Source organism: Alligator mississippiensis, chromosome 5 (genome assembly GCF_030867095.1).
Source record: "Alligator mississippiensis isolate rAllMis1 chromosome 5, rAllMis1, whole genome shotgun sequence".
In the NCBI taxonomy this organism is placed as follows: Eukaryota; Metazoa; Chordata; order Crocodylia; family Alligatoridae; genus Alligator; species Alligator mississippiensis.
In genome coordinates this window covers 192,328,836-192,348,203 of record NC_081828.1, presented here as the reverse complement: position 1 = coordinate 192,348,203, position 19,368 = coordinate 192,328,836, and the positions used below count along the sequence as shown (strand labels likewise).

At 43.4% G+C, this 19,368-nt stretch overlaps 1 protein-coding gene across 1 annotated transcript in view; it reads right to left on the bottom strand.

The window, feature by feature from the left end:
• Positions 1–19,368, bottom strand: part of ZEB1 (zinc finger E-box binding homeobox 1) — a 245,785-nt gene that overhangs the window by 225,652 nt on the left and 765 nt on the right. The gene's annotated exons all lie outside the window — the stretch shown is intronic.

Here is a 19,368-nt window from a genome sequence, read left to right as displayed (position 1 = left end):
AAAGAGAGTGTAAACAGGGAAACGCATGCCCATAAAGGACAAGAAACTTAAAAATATGAATGTGCAATCCCCAAGAACTCACTTATCCATGGGTGCTAATAAGATACGTGGTGGTTGGACCTATGCTGTCCATTATGTTCTCAGGATACAAGCATTAGAGCACAGCCCCAGCCCCAATGCCCCTATAGACAAGAATACTCATCTTGAGTGCATGTGCTCAAGAAGCAACGTACACATGGACAAGCATTCAAAAAGAATGTGATCTGTCCATAAAGCACTGTACCTCTCCATCTGCTAGTATCCACAGCCTTCTGCAAAGCTTTCTGCTATAGAATATAATTAACTCCCTCATTCTATCTGGAACCACAAAAACTGATTAGATATTTTGGTGTACACAAAACAGTTTCTAGATGATAAGGACAGATGCTAAACTGCAGGCAAATGGGCAAAAAAGTAACAGATGAATCACCTGAGAGCAAAATAAGATGCCATTTGCAGTTGACACCAAGGAACAATCACTGACCATTTCACCAAAAGAAGGACTTCATCAACAATATAGAAAAGGTATTGTAAGAATCTTAAAAACAATACATGAAATTCACATAATCTTATTCAAATTCTACTGTCAACAGCACTGACAATATAGCGGCTACTATTAAAGTATCTTTTTCTGCATAGGAAATGTCAGAAGAATATGCCCACCATGTGAAGGATTAGTTTAGAAACAATGCCTTCTCCTAGACCCAAACTGCTTCTAGGTGTTCTGTGATGATCTTTTCAGGAGTCTCATTTTGTTTATGGTCAAAATCCCATTCAAATAAGTTACCCTTCTCACATTCAAATAAGTTATCTTCTAGGATCAATTTGAATATGGGTCAGAGTCTTAGAAACAGTGATCTACTAGTTTTTCAAACAAAAAGTTTGAGTTGGTGTGTCAGTTCCAAGTAACTGAGGTTGTTAAAACCTGTGGATCCTGCATCTCAATACTCAAGCTGAGACACTAGATTCACTTATTTTCCATCCTCTGATCCCTCCTCTCACCCTGCCAAATTTATCACCCCTCAAAATTCAGTAGTTCCTTAAAAGTTTCTGCACTAGGTATGTGATTCTATGGAACATACTAATTGGGTGCTCTACTTCTGTTAAAAAACCATGTTTCATGATTTTTATGATACAGCAAAATGACAGCATTTAATCATTACTTTCTAAATACCTAAACTGAGGTCAGAAAAAAATATTCAATCATTTAACAGTAATCTCATTCATAACAAAAAGGATTACCCCGCTAAGGGGTTTTGTCATGCCCCACAGTAAGACGTGGCATTGCCTCTCTGCAGCTCGAAGAGGGTTGCTATATACAGCCTAAAGGGGAAGTGCCCCAAGATAGGAGCAACCCATAACACCAAGGAAGTGGTAAAGGTAGGGTGTAGGGGAGGTGGAGCCCCATGAAGAAACTCCTCTGATGGGCCCTGAGGGTTCATCCAGCTCCCAACCAAAGTACAAACAAAGTCATGGCAGGTGAGAAAATAACATCAGAGTATGGCTGGAGGACAGCGTGGCCCCTTACATATCCTTGTGGAAAGACTCCAGATCGTAGGGGACCCAGGCCTTACAGCACCTACCCCCGACAATACCTACAATAAGGTCTAAGCATCTCAGCCTCCAAAGCAAATAAAAGAAATACTTTGGAGATGGAAGAAGAGTGTTAGGAAGGACTTCTTTGACACCTATTGGTCCCCATAAGAAGAATTAAACATTTGCCCTCCTGTCTCAGTGCAGTAGAGAGACCAGTACCTCTGCTGGCTGGCCACAATGTACTTTCCCTTTGCCAATGCTTATATAGGCTTTCAGACCTTTCTTTAGCAAACTGACTAGGGGAATATGTAGTAGGAGACTTAGACTGCTGTATCTTATGGGGAGCCACTGGCACTGCTACATATTCTGCTCATAGGAAGATAATTAACTTTAAATTGAGCTAATGGCTGAGGAATAACGGTAGCCTCAGCATTCTTCTAGCCCAGAGATAAGCAACCCCCAGCACAGATACCAGAGCATGATACGTACATCTTGGGGAAGACGGCAGGGAAAGGGCTGGGGCTGCGCTGCCACAACAAGGATTAGGCCTCTTGTGTCTCCCTCACTGTCCACCCCTGACACACCAAGATCTTATAAGTCAAGGTTGCGGGTGTTTTTGGCACTCTGCCCAAAAACGTTGCTGACTCCAGTTCTAGCCTAAGACGTGGAGATCCTCACCCTGATGGAACTGCAATCCTAGAGAATGGGGCTCTGACAGGCATAAAGTTGCCTTAAGTCAAACACACATGTCTGTCTGGAAAACTAATAGCAGAGTATGAAGCAGGGGGTAAATAAAACAAAGTAATACAGTTTTTCTCTCTAAACAGTGAGAGAAGAGAACAAGAAAGATTTAATAGATGAAAAACAGGAAACAGAGAAAATAAAGCAGCCAAGGAAAGGAAAATTCAACAGAACCCATAGCAAAGCACTGTTCACACATTCATATTCTCTTACTTTCCTATATATAGGAAAGCCTGTATAGATGGAATCTATACATAACAGATATTCAACCCTCTACAGTCCACTCGTTACAGTGACCGAATGCAAAACTTTTTATAGAACACCCAAATGTTAATATATGTTCCTTTGAGAAGAGATTAAAGCTAGTATTATGAACTTGCTAGGTATAAACGCGAAATCATGATTACTTCTGATTTTTTAATCTAAAGATCGATTCTGTGAAAGAGTTTTGTAGTCGAATAGGAAAAGAGTCAAGTGTTTCAAGTTGAGAAAAGGACAATCATAGCTATTAAAATACTTGCCTTATGGAGAAGAGTTTAAAAAGTTTTATGGCTACCCACCCAAAACCTTTAAGTTAAAAAGGTAATTCAATTTATACCAAACCAAGAAGAGTGTACCACAACCAAGTTTAATATAACCATAGCCAGCAGAAACTAGCTAATAGAGTTGGCTCTGTTCATACTACTTGGACAAAATGTTTTTGCATTACAGTGAAAGTAACAAATACAGTATTATTTTTCCAAAAGGCGTCACTGATCAGCAGGAATCCACTTCCCATGGGAAAATGGAGTAAAACACCAATTTCCCTCCTTACCGGAGTAAAGGCAGATTTTTCATTTTAACAGAGAAATCTGTGAATTTTGCAGTTTTGCAATGAGCCCTCTGCAGGCTGGCAGAGTTCCAGCCTGCAAGGGGCTGGGAGGGAGCAAGGGGAGGGTGGTCAGAAAGGGGATGCCATGTACATGTACATGGCCCCAGGCAGCCTGGAGAGCAGCTCCCGCAGGTAAATGGGGGGAAGGGGGAGCAACAGAAGCCCCCACAGGGAAGCAGGGAGCTGGGTAGGGCTGGGGTTGGGACTGGGTCTGCTGCCCAGCCAGGCAGTGCATGGAGCGTGGGGCCCAGGGCCACAGCGCATAGCTGCAGGGACCAAGCAGAGAGCAGGCAGGGCCACGGGCAGCTCATCTGGGGGCTGGGACCAGCTCCCCGCCACAGAATGCACTCCCAGGGAGGGCAGACCCATGCCTCTCAGATCTGTGCATGGGATAGGGATAGGCTACCACCCTATTGCCGTCCCTTCGGGCCTCCACAGCCCCGTGGGTGTGACCCAGTGCGGTACGGCAGAATGTAGTCATGCAGGAAAGCTGCTAGCTGCTGCATGACTACTGCTCCATGCTGCTCTGGTCCCCTGAGTCACGAGTCCCCTGTGTGCACGGCATCTTTGAGGGGGCACAAACCCATGCCGCTGCTCTCACTAAAGCTACGAGTGCAGGGGGCATGTTGCCAAGGCAGTGCAGAGCTCGCAGAAACAAGCAGCTTCTCCACATAGCTCTGCTGTTCCCTGTAGCACTGGGTTGCACCCGCTGAGCTGTGGAGGCCCCAAGGGAGGGCAGCAGGGTGGAAGCCCGCAACCTGTGCCACCCCTACCCCCGCCCCACACACAGATCCGGGGGGGGTAGAGGCTCCCCCTGTCCCCCAGGGAGTACGCACCATGGTGGGGAGCCAGCCCCCCGACCTGAGCCTGCAGCAGGCAGCAGGGGGGGAGCCAGGCTCCACTCCACTGCAGCAGCCACCACCTCCTGCTAGGGGCAAGGGGTTGCGGACACAGGTCCTTGGCCACTGTAGCCTGGCAACTGGGTGCCCCCTCCAGCAAGGCTGGGGGAGCAGGGTCTGTGGGTGGGTGGCGAGGGGCACCAGCAAGGCTGTGGGGGCTCTGAGTGGGAAGTGAGAGGCATAAACAGGGCCAGAGGGCTCTGGGTTAGGAGTGAAGGGGGATGGGGGGGAATGTGGGGGGGGCTTTAATTTTAAATAACAGATTTTGGGGTTTTCAAAATCAGAGAATTTGTGATTTTTTTAATCAGAGAAAACCAGACAACACTGATCAGACAATGCTGATAAATAGGGACCCATCACTTCCTGAAATAAAGCAAGAATAACTCTGCAAGATAGAGAATACAATAAGGGGGATCTACAGTAATCGTGCCTTCAAACACCATCCTTCGGGTTGTTAGTCTCCCAACTATATTTTCTGTTTAAGCAGGAGTTTTTTCTAGCATAAATGTTAAATTTTATATGTTACAAAATTGATCCTTGCCTTGCTATCTTTTTGGAAGGTGTAAGTCCTTCCTTACTCCATTTAAATTAGCTTGAAAATACGTTAGACTGTAAACAGACATCTCATTTGACACAGGCCTGACTGTCCCAGTGCTTGACCCAGATCAAAAAAAAAAAAACAGGCATGGCATAGTCATTTACATGTCATCCATTCAAGCTGCATTGCCCCTCCTCTGCCAGTAGGTGGTCAGTTGAGTGCATACAGCCTGGCCAGCTTATCTTAGGAATGACCTGCAATAACCTTACAGATGAACACAGACATGCCAGGAAAAGGTGTCAGTACATTTTATCCTGCATATTTCAAAGGGACCTGAAGTGGGACAGTGGATTTGTACACCTGTACCAGAATAAAAAGCTCTCTTGCAGGACAAATGCAATATTTACTTAAAACCTTTTAGACAGAACATGCCCCTCACCCATTCCCCCCCACCTATATTATAAAGGAAGCTCAAATTTAGTTAACTTCCCTTTGGTTATCTTATTCAATATCCTCCATTCCTTTTTTTCTTTTGGTGCAATAATTTTTTCCACCCGATATGCTTCCTGAGCTGTGTGGGACAGCAGTAGCACAACATTCTAGCAAGGGTCAAACCAGGTCTATCTATAGAAGCATTACTACTCTAATTTAACATGATCTTTTTAATGACAAGCATAGCTGTAGAAGTTCTTCCACTTGATTTTAATCCTCACTTTTAGCTGAAACTCAGAGCTGTGTCAGGAACTCATGGAAGTGCTTTCAAAACTCAGCCCCCTGGCTTTACTTTTTACAATGCTAATTAATTCCTTAAGGACAGGGGGACTTGAGTAACATATCCTAGTTGCCCACCCAGAAGGCTTGAGCTGCTTTTAATACAGATCTACCATGGATGTAAAGATTCTCAAACTTATTCATAGCCTGGACCACATCTGGAGGAAACACCAAATCAACGACATCCCAAAGTGAAACAACAACAAATGCTCTCTGAATCACAATAGGTCATACATCCTAGATTTCCTCAAGTAGAGAAAAATCAGTTTTAAAAAACCCTCCTTCAAACCACGAATTAGGATGGGGAAATTTGGCATAGAGAAGAAAATGGAAGAAAATGAGTCAGAAGCATAAACTAAATTTTGTATCTAAAATGACAGTAATTATGGTTAAGCCAAGAAAGGGCAACAAGTTTTTAAGGAAATAGAGTAAATGTATTCCTATCAACAAAGAGGTAAATTAAAAACAGGAATATGATTAAGAGTCACAAATACTTGTGTTATGCACCACCACCAACTTACTGCCACAGTGCCACTGGATTATTGTTTATTTGTTTAGGTAAAATGATCCTTTCCAATAAAGAAATTTGGATTTGGGGGTGGGAGCGGGTAGACGTTTTGACGTGTAAGGGAGTTTAAGAGCTAAAAATAAGATAACATGAAATTTCAGGCAAATTAAACACTTTAAAAACCAGGTTTTGCAAACCTTAAGAGTTCCTTTATAAATCAAAAGGACTTTAACGTTAGCTTGCCAGTTCACTTGGGAACTTGTGTTCACTTCAGATACCACTCATTTCCCTGAGTAGAGATCAGGTCCCAGAAGGTTTCCTCTCATTCAGAGGAAGACAGAAGGGCAGAGCACCTGCTGTTTGCATGCTATGCGGGGAGCCTGTCACAAAGCAAAGAAAATCCCTTTTCCTAATACCCTAACTATGATTAAGCAGCAGCCATCAACTGCTTTTGCTTTAGAAACAAAAATAAGCCGTAGAAAATAAAGGAGTCTTAATCAGTGTAATGCAAGAAAATTCATTTACTGCCTAAAATCTTGAAAACATAACTCCTACTTATTCTGCTACTCAGCTTCAGCACACCTCCTATCCCCCCCAACTCCACCCTATTTAAACTTCGTTTCGTGTCCTCCTTGCATGCCAGACTCCCTGTCTCAGTCCGTGATGCTTCTGGCCTCTCCTTTCCAGTTGATCTATTAATCCAATACATTTCTACAGCCAAAGGAGTGAAATGGAAACAAGATGTTCATTCTCTCACACACACAATCATCCTGTTTTTCCATACATTCCTCTTGTTATCCCTTATTCATATAGAGTCCATTCAGATCAAAGAAATAATGGAAGCAGAACCTGTCTGTGTGTCAGTCTAAAGCACCTAGCACACTTTTGGCATTGCTCAACTTGAGTTTTCCCCACTGTAACTTTCTAGCAGTTAAAGTTCCAAAAAATAATCAAGCAACTACAGAGTTACTTTAGACTTGCAAAGTATCTGACAAAAGTTTCTCAAAAGGTGTTAAGGGAAATCTGGAACTAACTTGGAAACCCCCCCCTCAGTCTTTAAGAGAAAGACAATAAAAACTAACAGTTGTCAGTGGTTTATGTACTCAAAAGAATGGAAGTCCTTATCAGGAATAGGAAAATACAGACTAGACTGGGGCAGGAAAAGTCTGGCCTATGGGCCAGATCCAGCCAGCAATGGACTCCATTTCCCAGCAGCCTCTCAGTCCTGCCTTGGGACTGCTGCCACTGGAGCCTCTGGGGACTGTCCTCCACCATCCAGCTTGTACTTCCTGTCCCTGCTCCTGCAGACAGGATGGCATGTCCAAGGAGCCTGGGACTCTGGGATCCAGGTAGTCCTGAGAAGCAAGGGAATTGTGCACAGCAGCAGCAGCAGCTTGAGGGGAGCTTGCATGACAGGAGTGAGCACCGGGGAGACCACACAATAGTGAGGGAAGGCACAGGGAGGCACAAGTGATGGAGGAAGTACAGAGGAGACAGAACATGGGGAAACTGTGGGTGGGGGGAACTTTACATCGTGTAACCCAAGATGCCTGTGATCCCTACAGCATGTGCCTCCTGGCTGGTAAGAGGCTGGACAGTCCTGCAGTAGACCAAACATGGGCCAACAGTGTTCCTGTTGCAAAAAGGCCAACAGTATATTAGTTTGTATTAACTTGTGTCACTCGTGAATCAAGAGAAATGTTCTTCTGCTATATCCAGTAGTCCTCAGCTGAAGTACTATGTCCAGTTTTGGGCCCCACACTTCAAGAAGGATGTGGACAGACTGGAAGGAGTCCAGCAGACATCTACAAAAATTATTAGGGACCTGGAAAGCATGACTTATGAGTAATGTAGAGAACCAAACTAGATGCAATGGCCTCAAATTTCAGTGGAGGAAATTTAGGTTGGAGATAAGGAAGAATTTTTGGGACAGAGAGCAGTCAAGCATTGGAACCTAGAGAAGCTGTGGAATCTTCACCCCTGGAAACTCTCAAGAGCAGGCTGGACTAACACTTGGCTAAGACTATATGGCCTTGTGAGGTCCCTTCCAGCTCTACTTTTCTATGATTCTATAGCTGTAGGATGTTGAAGATGGAGTCTCAGTAGGTCACTGCAGAAAAGCCTCTAAGTTTCAAAACTTTCAACTGAAAAGATACAAGACAAAAGGATAAAATGCAAGAGTCAGTGTCCTGTTAGAAAACACAAGAGCTCTAACAACAGATTACCATCCCATTTTTCAGACTGTCTGGAGAGGACCTTGGGGACACACACACAGCAAGCTCTCACAAGTTCTATTACTTATGAGGTGCAGTGAACATTTCCCCATAAAAGACCATTCTAATATAAATCATTCAGTTCATTTGTACCCATCTGCAGTGACTAGGAAATAAGGAAAACCCCTTGTTCAGGAAAAAAAAAGTCTTCTATCCTAAACAAAACTAAAGAAATGCCTAGATTTGATGAGATACCTGGTGAAGTTCCTTAGTCAGTTTAGTGAGTAAATGAGCAGTGCTGGGAAAATAAATATTTTCTATGGCCTGGAAAAGATGACCTGGAAGCAGGTGTGAATTCAGAGGGGATGCAGTGGCACAGCTGGATGGTGCTGGGCAGAAGTAGCTATGGAGCTCCCCTCAGCCCTGGGACAACAGGGACAGCAGCAGTGGCAGGAGAGAAGGAGGAGGGAGGGGGACATGCCTCTGCACAGGGACGGGGAGGGAAATTTTTAGCTTACCTCGGGGACTTGACTGCACTTCTGAGTCCAGTGGGAAGGGGGGGGGAAGGGGATGATGGCTGGAAGTGAGGAGTACAACCACCCCTTGCAGTGTCAGTTGCTTACCCTACACCTTCTGCAAAATCCTAAATGCACTTCTGCCTGGAGGTAGTGGTTCTTGTTGCTAAACATAGTGACATAAAATCTCCTTATAAATATCCTTTTAGGAGTTAAAGTTGTATTGCAGGTCAACTCTTAATACTACTTCACCTTACTCCTTTTGGGACTGACTTGAATTTCATAAGCAATTTACTAGTAAATAAAAGAAATAAATGTGGGGGGGGATTTGGATCTGTATTTTAGTTTAGGTATTACCTTATAAGCCTAAGTACAATCCTGCTTCATCTTTATTAGAAGACCCCTTCCATTAAGTAACCGATTTGGCAGCTGCTCGAATGGTCACTTAAGACCTATTTCACCGTACATGTGATGTGTTTGTCGTCATGAATATTGTAGAAGATAAGCGTTTGTCATTTAAATGTAAGTCTATTTTCTCTCTCCATCCACACTAGGATTGTCAGCTCAGTTTAGCTTCTTGTTTCTGCCTAAATAATTATAATGCACACATCACCATAGAACATGGTGCACAAGGATTTTGACTGCAGTATGAACTTTTATTCTCAACTTACTTAGACTAGAAAACATCTATAGCTTTATTGTTGTTGCAGAATACAAGGAGTTAGTTTATTTAAAAGTCTAAGGGAAAAAGTTCAAACCAAGGTGAATTACAGGGAAATGGGAAGAATATAAAGGTTGACACTCCATTAGAACAGGTGGTATGCACACGTGGTACATATATTTCTTAAGTTTGGGGTGTAGGGGGTACATGTGTTTGTTCAATTTGGAAAGTTTATTAGCATTAAACTCTCAAAGACAAACACAAACAAACAAAACCACCCCCTAGTTTATCACTACAGGCAGAGTGTAAGCCTGTCTTACTTCATCTAGAAAGAGACAGAGCGTATTAGCAGGTCTGCTATCACACAGCACCAGAGATAAGAGGAAAGGGGGGAGAAAATGAGGATTCAGATCTAGAAGGTAAAAATCTACAGGTGAAATTTAGAAGTACACACCTACACAGAAAGAACCAATGGTTTAAACTTTTAAGTTACTAACTGTCTGACATTGATGTAGCATCTCAAAAGTATCACGATGGATGACAAAGTGATCTTCTCAAATTAGAGAATAAATTTGGTAAGAACTGTGTTTTCTATATGGTGAGAATGGAGTTAATGTGTAGAAATTCTTCTGCAGCATAATCTCATGAAAGACCATTCCTCTACTTCCACTATAGTCCACAGCATTTCCTCAACACCAGGATTGGTTTTAGGTTTTATTCTATCATGTTTTCTCTCTGGGACTTTTGTCCATGTCTTTCCTACTTGATCAGAGGAAAAAGCATTATAGTCAGGTGTTCTCCACACCTAGCCAACCCATGCGCTGCAAAAACCAACTGCATCTGGATCCTTATTTTGTTGCTTGCAACAACATAAGAGTGAGCTTGGACCTGCTAAAACAGAGGCAGGCAAAATCCAGCCTCCGGGGTGAAGCCGGCCTACCAAGCGATTTCATCAAGCCTGTGGATACCTAGCAATTAATTGTACCCTGCCCAGCCCATGCCTTTGCTCCCACACTTGTGTGTGGGAGGACCCCAGCCAGCATGTACAGCTGCTGGGCAGGGCCGCTGCTGCAGTTCCTCATGTTCCTGCTGCAGGGTTCACTCCAGGCAGCAGGTAGGAAAGAGGGAGCGGGTGGAGGGGAAGATGCAGCTGGACAGAAGCACAGAGTGTACGGCAGGAGCTGGCAGTAACGCGCAGCCCATGGTCTAGGGCCCGCACCCAGCAGGGCAGCAGAAGTGCAAATCCTGGGTTGGCCCGGTTCCTTTGCGCAGAGCTCCCCGTGACTCAGGTACAGCTCCCAGGACTCAAGTGTCGCTGGGTGGAAGCCCTGCAAAATGGAGCCAGCTGCTTTCCCCGCTCCTTGCCACCATGTGCAGCTCCTGGGACTCCTCCGAAGTGGTGAGTACCCTTGCTCCCGGCTTCCTGGCAGAGTCCCAAGAGCTGAACAAGGCAGCAGGGACTGGGGCCAAGCTGCTGGCTCTATCATGCAGGGCTTCCCCCAGTGGTGCATGAGTCCCGGATGAGTCCTCGGAGTTACACGAGCCGCGGGCAGCCCGGCACAATACAAAGTGGGCCAGGCTGGCTCCACCCCTTGCTGCCACACGCAGCTCCCAGAACTGGCTGGAGCTGCGCACCGCCAGGTGGCTTTCTACTTGGGCCATGAACACCCCAAGGGCCTGCCGCCTGCTGCTCCTGCTACCACTGGCAGTGTAGACTGTGCGCCATGGGGGTGGTGAGGGGGGTCCCCACACCCCTCACCCTCCCTCACATCCCACAAACCCCAAACCCACACCCCCCAACACACCCTACACCTGCCCACAAACTCCACACACACTCACCCATACTCCCCACATACAAGAGTAAGACTATTTTTGTGCTATTATGCAATCACTTCTATATACACTATACAAACACACAAGTCAGGACAAAAATATTTTTTGAAATAAAATTATGTTATAGTAAATGTTTGACTTTTAATATCTGATTTAGTTTAACCTTCCCCCCCCGGGAGTACTTCCAGGGACAAATGGAGGGATCTCACGTGGCAAAAGTCAAGGGTTAGGGATGGGACATCTGATCCCAAGGCGGCAACTAGGGGGCCCTAGACAGCTCACCAAACCTCATTAAGTGGCTCTCCAGCCAAAATAATTGTCCAGCCCTGTGCTAGAATGTCTGTTGCTGCTATTTGGTAAATGTGCAAACTCTCAGGCACACTCCTATATGGCTGGTTGGGGGACCAGAAGAGGGAAGAGTTTGTCAAATTTTGCCAAATGAAGTCAAAACCATGACTCAATATGCTTGACTTCCACTGCAGTGTAGAACCCTGGGGGGAAGAAGGGGGAGACAGAGAGACATACACACACAAGGGTGGAAAGAATTTCAGAAAACATCCTGAAAGGGAAAACGCGAGAAAACTCAAAGACTGCAGGAGAGAGAAAAATGTGCACACACGAGTCAAAACATGCTTGTAAGGTTGAGGAGTCCCCTTCCCCTCCCCTTTCCTCTGGGTTTCCAAGGTGAGAATTCTGAAGTGTTCGCTTTTAGGAATTACTACTTCATTTCACTAGAAGCATGTTAATAAACACCCTACTGCATTCCTATAATTAAACAATTACCACTGTTGTCACATACTCACACACCTTCCCCCCCCCGAAAATCAGGGTGTACATTGTAAGCAGGACAACTGGAAGAGGCAGAAGCCTGGTGACACTCTCACAGCTATAGCTATTGATTGAGCACTGTAACTTGTACTTGAGGCAGCAAATGAGCTGGTAGCATCTTGCTGATGCATGTGATATGGAAAAAACATTTACAGAAACTTACATAAATACCTTCTTACAGTAAACTAAGTCTTGCTACTGCCCTTCCAAGTTTCTGGGGCCTAAGTTTGTGTGACAGAGTATGACCTCCTGGAAATAGTGTCCAGAAAGCATGGCATCCCAGGAGAAAGTATGAGTGAAGCAGCTGCCACCGTGGACTTCCTAGTGCCACATTTTCTGGCTACTGTAGGTTCCCAGAAAGACTTATTCTATGTCACATGGTCAGCCATGGGTCTAGAAAAATCTTCTCCTCCTATATTCTACATTCCAAAAAAACCCAAAAGGTACGTGTTTTATTTGGGGACACTGTAAGCAAGAAAATATGCTATTTTCCTCCTGTTCTCTATCCATCCTTTCAGATCAAATACCTTCCAGCACCCCATACCTTTTCAGCCACTGCCATAATTTGTGACTTTGGGGGGAAGGGAGAAGTGACACCTTGTATACAAAAAAGTGGGGGGACAGCTGCCTTCATTGTCTGTCACATGCAGATAGGGAATGGGGCATTTGCTAGCAAGTAACAAGACATAATCACACTCTAGGAGTTAAATGTACTGTTTCACAGTACTACACCTTTATTTCAACAGTATCAATACATGCATCATCCACAAGAGCAGCAAAAATAGAGTGCATCATCTTTACTCTATTGCTATTACCAGCCCCACAGTTATTAGATGGAGAAGCAGCATGCTCATGAGATACCATGAGCATCAGGTATTAAAACAAACCAATCAGAAGGAGGCAATGGGTCGAGTAAAAGGAGAGGGGAAAAGTAAAGAATGAAGTTAACTGGAGACTGGTAGACAGACGACTACATACCCCTCCTCTAAATAGTTTGGACTCCTTTGTCATCTTCCCCTCTATTCACACCCACACTTTTTAAGAGCATGTGCTGGAGACTACTGATTCGGGACAGTCTCTTTGGTTCTCCCAATGTGAACATATACATACACACACACTACATATATATTATGCTTAGCCTGCAGCAGAAATCCAGCAAGCTATCAAAGGAGAAAAGATCCAAAAAATGACATCATAAAAGAGAAAAAGATGTCATCTTCGCCTGACAGCTAAGACAATAGTTTTGACATAGCTCAGAAAAGAATCTAAACAGCAAAATAGCCAGATTGTCCTGGAAGAAACTGCTTATTTATCACTCGAATCAGTTAAGAAACAACAACAAAACCCCCTCAAAACTCCTGACAACACTATGGGTTCTTCTGCATTTACAAACAACTTCAAGAAATGAATTTGGTGCATGCCTCTTTCCAACATATGTTATTAATTCAGACTGACACATACTTAGAGGTTATGGGTACAATGACAGTACTTTACATCCAACTTCAGACTGCCCTCTCCCTCCTCCCTAACTGATCGCCATAACAAATAGAAAAGAATCTGTTCTATGGATGTGTTCTTCCCTGGAGTTCAGCACACAGCAGATGGATGAAAAGAACTAGTTGGAAGCAGAGGAGTAAGAGATGAGGAAGTCTATTGTCTCTGGTGGGGTTCATAATTAAACTACAGCAGGATGCCAGTGTTCAACTACAGTCAGCCTGAGGCTGCAACCTATTAGTCAACATACTTTTTAGTAACAGGGAGAACATTACATGAAGCATGCTCAGAATCAGAGGGTCCCACAGCTGCTGGAAAGGATAGCAGGGAATGGGGAAGCTTGCTGCCACCAACATTTCATAAGAGAACTAGGAATCATTAGAGAAGAAATAAGAATAGGGAGTAAAGCAAAACAACAGGGGAAATATCATCAGGGAAACACTCCTTTGACAAAAGCTGAACAACATCCTTGATGCTATCTCTGGAAGCACTTAATAGTGAAACACTGCCCAACCAACCCTACACTTCTTTCCCCCATCCTTCCTCAACCAAACCTGAGACAGCAAATTCTTGCATAAAAACAATTTCTGACGAGAAAATGGATTCAGAAGGCACCATAACTGGTAATTAGATACTTATACCATGATTCAGGGCTTCAGGCATAGTTACTAGTATCAGAAGGGCAGGAGGCCAAACCATCATTTTTAAATAGTGGAGCAGGAGAGGCGGCTTTTAGTTATATTTTGGGAACCTCCAAAAGTACAATTCAGCAGTCTGACCAGTAAGTTTCCCTTTTCTGGTTTCCAGTTTTTCTGGGCTGTCATATTATAGCGTTTATCCTAGTCACTAATCAGGCAGGTCCAAATAAGTTAGTAACTGCTAGTGAGAGAAAAGGCAGTTCCATGCAAGGAACATTTTTAGGAAGACTAAGATTATTTACTTTGAAGTGCTGAGAGATGAGCATACAGAGGCACAGTATAGACCAAAGAATGGTTTCAAGCTAATCATGGACTTCCGTTATTTTTGTCATAATTTAAAGATAAGGAGACACTTGAAATTAGAGAGCCAAAAAATTGATTAAAGACTGATGAGAAATTCCTGTACATCTTATAATTAACCTGAGGAATTAACTAAATCAGGGTATTTGAGGCAATAGCTTTAAAAATTAGGGAGAAAAAAAGAACTGCCTGCTTACCTGCAGTAACATAGACAAAGAAAGGTTTAGAAGGGCTATTACAATAATTCTAGTGTTTCAAGGCATAAAGCTGATCAACAATGGTCAAAAAAAAAAAAAAAAAAAAAAAGGAATTTCCATTATGATCTCCTACTGATCTACCAACCGGGGGCATTACATTGGCAGAGACTGGTGTTCATCTTCCTCAGAAAGATCAATAAGATAGGTCAGCCCAGAAGATACCAGACTTCAGTGATAGTCAGAATACTTCCTTCCATCTCTGCTCCAGCACTCCAGAATGGACTAAAAGAATATTTTTAACTAATTGTTTCCTGACTACTAGTAATAGTAAAAAATAGCCCCCATCACGACAAAAAAAATTATGATTCCCTTTCCCTCCTAATTCTGCCCACACTTCTACAAAATCTTTGGCTAGGATGCTAGGACCCACCCCTTCAAGTTCCCATATTCTAAAGCTGGAGAGTAGCAGACACCACCTCAGGGCATCTACCTCTATGCTGCCTAGTCTTAACAGTAGTTTTCTTCTAGTATGGGAAGTAAGGGTAAACTTACAGTAGGAGTAAAACTCAAATTTAAGCCCTGTCTCTTCACTAGTATTAAAAAAATACCGTAAGAAGTGTGATGATTCCCCCTCCCCTCCCCCCCCATGGTAGTTTTTTTCCCCTCATTGGTCTGATTAGGAAAGGGCAGGTCAACTCATCTCTTCCCCCGATTCAAATATTTTAACTGCCTAGAGTAAATACTCACACTGGCTACTTCTGCACCTGAGGATAAGGCTTTCTCTGAGCACACGTGAGAACAGCTAAACACTGGCAAATGCAAATATAAAAGCCTTAAAAAATTTTAAGAATAGATGAATCAATATTAACAACACTTCACCTCTATACGTTTTGCTTCTACTCATAGTCAGACACCTGATTAAATTACCTTTATTCACCCATAATATTTAGAGAACAGGTTTATAATAACCATGAAAAACTGAAGGCCCAAGTTCAGGAGTCAGCAGAGGCTTGGACACTTGTACCAAGTTTGAACAGAGCTCAGTCAGGTCTATGGAAAGACTCTCAGTGAGGAAAGTATTTTACAGTCTTCTGTTTTGAGTTGGCAGTTATACTAAATTCAGTTTGTTAAAGATAAACTCATCCCCTGCCCCCACATCTTCCCAAAAAAATCCAGAACTGTGTTATAAGAGAGCTGAAGAAATGTGGGGCTGAAGAAATTCAACTGAGCTTCTGTAATACAGAAGTCAGACTTTACTTGTATTCTCAGAGGAATACCAATTGCCTGCTTGCAGTTGATCATTTCACTAGTACACATGCAGCATCCCTGTAAGAAAAAAAATCAAAATTAACATATCTCTGCTATTAGCTATAAATAAGTGGCTGGCTAGTTTTAAACCAGATTCACAGCCATTTTTATACTGGACACAAACAATCCAGGTAAAAGTTAAAAAGGAGAAAACAAGAGCAGATTTAAAATGCAACATCTGTGTGCCCAAATTAGAAAACTGCACTGGATTTACATGAGATGCAGGAGTTTTTTAGATTCAAAACAGTTAACTCAGTTGGCTTTTTAGACCTGTTTGTGGTGCCTGGAATTTTAAACTTGGGTTACATTCCTCTATTCCCAAACTGCAAGTTTAAGTTAATGCTGGATTGAAAACATGATACCTAGTGGGAAAGGCAATGGAATAAAAAAAGAGAGAAAGGCATGACAAAGAACATAGTATCCAAGCATCCCTAACACCTGACATCCTGCCAGTTGTTAACACCTTGAAGTTAACAGACACATCATACTTTTGGTTTGTTCAATGGCAGTGCTATGATGTTTTTGACTGTCATTTTAATGAAATAAGAAAATCATAAATTTAAAATGGAGAAAAGTTTTAAGATAGTGACTGTATGAAAGGCACTTTGCTTGAAAGTTTTAGTCTATAAGTGTTAGAAGTAACAGTAGTATTGAAAGTTTAGCAGAGAATTCCCCCAACCCTTTAAAAAAAAAAACTATCAGCACTTTACCTACATTTATATTGAGGAATACCTCTATATACATTGTGTTTGTGCACAATGAAGTTTATTTAGTTGAACATTTAATGTACATTGCATTAATTTTGACCTTTAGCAGATCTGGCTAAAAGCTACAGGTCCTGATCCTGCAAGCTACAAAACCTATTCCTACACAGTATCCATTAGCATTAAAGGCCATGTCCACATGAGCATGGACATTTGGTTCCCCAGGGACAACTAGTGGCAGTGCACCTTGTGCCACTGCTAGCTGTCCCAGGGGAATGTGTGCGCCACATGCCCATTGGCATGCGGCAAGTTACCCTAGGTAGGGTAGGGGAGGCAGAGGCCAGCACTGGGCTGGCCCCAGCAGCCTTAACTGGGGTCCTGGGGGCCTCATGGAGCTGCCACAGCAGCGATCCTGCCACTTGGGGCCTGGCTGCCCCCACATGCATCACTTTGCTTTTTTCCCCTGCAGGTTATTTTCGATTCCTTGATAACCAGGGGTCAACCCCCACCCCTCGCTGCTCCCTTGCAGTATGGAGAACACCTGAACACATAGTATGTGACGCCGCAGATGTGTCTGCTGTGCCACATACTACACAGCCGCGCCTGTCTGGAGAGGGCCAAAGAGGCTCTCTCTTCACAGCATAAGGCTGCATCTATGAAGGTTCAGGAACTGCAGGACTGCAGGTTCAGGAACTCCCATTTCCCTTCCCTCCACCTCCCCTCACCAAAGAAAAATACAAAAAAGTCTGAACTGAACATTTTGCTACTCTTTCTGCAGTATCAGAATAAAGTTATTAGGATATGAAGACACACACACTTGGTTGCTTAATATTTTTGTATTTATTGTACTGGTTTTAGTCAATGAGCTCCCATAGCTTTATTTAGGAATGAGCCAAGTGCAAGACAAGGTGAAGTCTTTATAGAACAGCAATCAAATCTTTTGTTTGCTTCCTGTAATGACCAAATCAGGAGGCAGCAAAGGAACCAGCTCTAGAAACAGACAGTCAGTCACACATCTTTTCTTATCTAGAGTTAATGTACCAGACTGGCAGCCATAAGTTTGGACTTCCACTCAGGAAAGAGAGAGCATAGCTGTTTAAAAAACAGAGCATACAGCATCAAAACACTAACGGTAAGTCAATTAGCATTGGTATGTTGTGCCACTATGTGAACACAGCATTAAAGTTTACAGCATACAGCTCGGTGTCATAGTCTACACTGTCAAACTGGGTTCCTGGATGGCAAGTGTAATACCTCCCCTTAATACCTCCCATCCTGTGAGGGGAGGGGGGATGCAGAGGGAGATTGGAACAGAGTAAAATTGATTTACTGCATATCATTAGCACTACAGTTGCTGGAGAATCTACTATACCTTGATCTTTGATTAACAGAAAGCTTTCCATCTAAGAACAAAGTATATTTAGAAGCTTGCCATAGATATCATTTTATTTATCTATTTGTGATAAAGGTTTAAGGGTTAACATTTTTCTACCAATTTTCTTCAGTAAAATTTGCAAGTCAAACATGAGCCCACTGCTGAGAAATCTCTATTATCCAGCATCTATTATCTAACCGATCCTGATGCTTCACTGCACAATGGCTTACAAAGTTGTTTTTAATTCGTAGGGGAAAAAACTGTTTAAATTCTATGCCAAAGAACTAGTTTATAAAGAATCAAAGGCCTTTGATAACAAAAAGGGTGCAAGGATGAGGGCCAAAAGTGATGAAGATGAATGATACCTGGAATGATATAATGTCTTATATACCTTTTGTTTTCTGTCAGAGCTACATGCTGCAGACAAAACATTTCGTGCTAAACAGCCTCAAATCTGTTTTTCTAATATTAAGCACAAAGGAAAAACACTGACAGCAAGCGTGGTAAATAAATCCCTCCCTGGAGAATGAAAGCAGCAGACAGGAGGGGGCTGACATGCATGCAGGAGAAAACTAAACACCATCTTTTTTTTTTCTACCTGCACAAGTTGCCATTTGCTGCAGCGATCAAGAACCTCTTTTTCCCCCCGACGATCTCAAAAGCTAGGTTTTCAGGGAAAAAAAAAATAAAAAATCCACCCTCCAGTCATCTGTTGCTACGTTTTAAGAGCCCGACATTCGCATCGCAGGATCTTTCAGAGAAAAATCCATTTTCTTTCCTGTTCAGGTAAACATGTTTACAGCTCCTGCCCAGACACTGGGTGGTTCAGACTCACATGTCGACACGCATGTCGTCAGCAAGGAGAAAAGCCCCTTCCCCCCTACCCACCCCCGATCGGCGACGTTTTAAATAAGGCAGGAAAGAAGAAAAGCACTTTCCAAACTTACCTTGAAGAAAGCCACATCAGCAGCAAAACAGTAATACTGATGAGGAATTAAAATGAGCACCTTGACATATACACACAGACACGCACACGCACACTTTATACTCACGCCAACAGAGTTAGTAGACGTGTGTGTATGTATACACACATATACGTACATACACACACACGTGTAAGTGTGCGTCTGTATAGGTCTACACACACACTTTACACCCCCCGCATACGAGAGTATATTTATGTACACTGGCACGCACGCACTTAGATGTACATACACGTATGTGCATGCAGACACACACACACGCAGGCGGGCGCCGATACTCGCTATAAAAAGCGCATCAGTGCCGGCGCCAGCAAGTTGCTCGGCCCGGAACAAGTGGCCGTGGCGCGGCCAGGCCC